At 38.5% G+C, this 972-nt stretch overlaps 1 non-coding gene across 1 annotated transcript; it reads left to right on the forward strand.

The window, feature by feature from the left end:
* On the forward strand, positions 1 to 108 carry LOC112704308 (small nucleolar RNA R71). Its single transcript, XR_003154940.1, has one exon. It is a non-coding gene; the product is annotated as a small nucleolar RNA R71 (small nucleolar RNA).
* The last annotated feature ends 864 nt before the right edge of the window (positions 109 to 972 follow it).

A 972-nucleotide genomic window follows, 5' to 3' on the forward strand; every position in this document is an offset into this window, starting at 1 on the left:
AAGCATATCAGAAGGACACTTTCTGATTAATTGTTTGTATCTTTCCCAAGCTTCGTAGAGGGATTCTCCTTCCTTCTGTCTGAAGGTTTGGACTTCCACTCTAAGCTTACTCAATTTTTGAGGTGGAAAGAACTTTGCCAAGAAGGCATTGACTAGCTTTTCCCAAGAGTCCAGGCTTTCTTTAGGTTGAGAGTCCAACCATGTCCTAGCTCTGTCTCTTACAGCAAAAGGAAATAGCATAAGTCTGTAGACCTCAGGGTCAACCCCATTAGTCTTGACTGTGTCACAGATTTGCAAGAACTCAGCTAAAAATTGATGAGGATCTTCCAATGGAAGTCCATGAAACTTGCAATTCTGTTGCATTAGAGAAACTAGTTGAGGCTTAAGCTCAAAGTTGTTTGCTCTAATGGCAGGGATAGAGATGCTTCTCCCATAGAAGTCGGGAGTAGGTGCAGTAAAGTCACCCAGCACCTTCCTTGCATTGTTGGCATTGTTGTTGTTTTCGGCTGCCATGAGTTCTTCTTCTTTGAAGAATTCGGTCAGGTCCTCTAAAGAGAGTTGTGCTTTGGCTTCTCTTAGCTTTCTCTTCAAGGTCCTTTCAGGTTCAGGATCAGCTTCAACAAGAATGCCTTTGTCTTTGCTCCTGCTCATAAGAAAGAGAAGAGAACAAGAAAATGTGAAATCCTCTATGTCAAAGTATAGAGATTCCTTGAAGTGTCAAAGGAAAAGAAGAGTAGAAGACAGGAGTAGAAAATTCGAACTTATCAGAGGAGATGGAGTTCGAATTTTGCATTAAGGGATAATGTTAGTCCATAAATAGAAGGATGTGAGAAGAAGGGAAGTGATTTTCGAAAATTAAGTGAAAAATTTTGAAAATGTTTTTGAAAAGCACTACTTAATTTTCGAAAATGAAAATGAAAAAGAAATCAAGTGATTTTTGAAAAAGATTTTGAAATTAGAAATCAAAAAGAT

Source organism: Arachis hypogaea, chromosome 7 (genome assembly GCF_003086295.3).
Source record: "Arachis hypogaea cultivar Tifrunner chromosome 7, arahy.Tifrunner.gnm2.J5K5, whole genome shotgun sequence".
In the NCBI taxonomy this organism is placed as follows: Eukaryota; Viridiplantae; Streptophyta; class Magnoliopsida; order Fabales; family Fabaceae; genus Arachis; species Arachis hypogaea.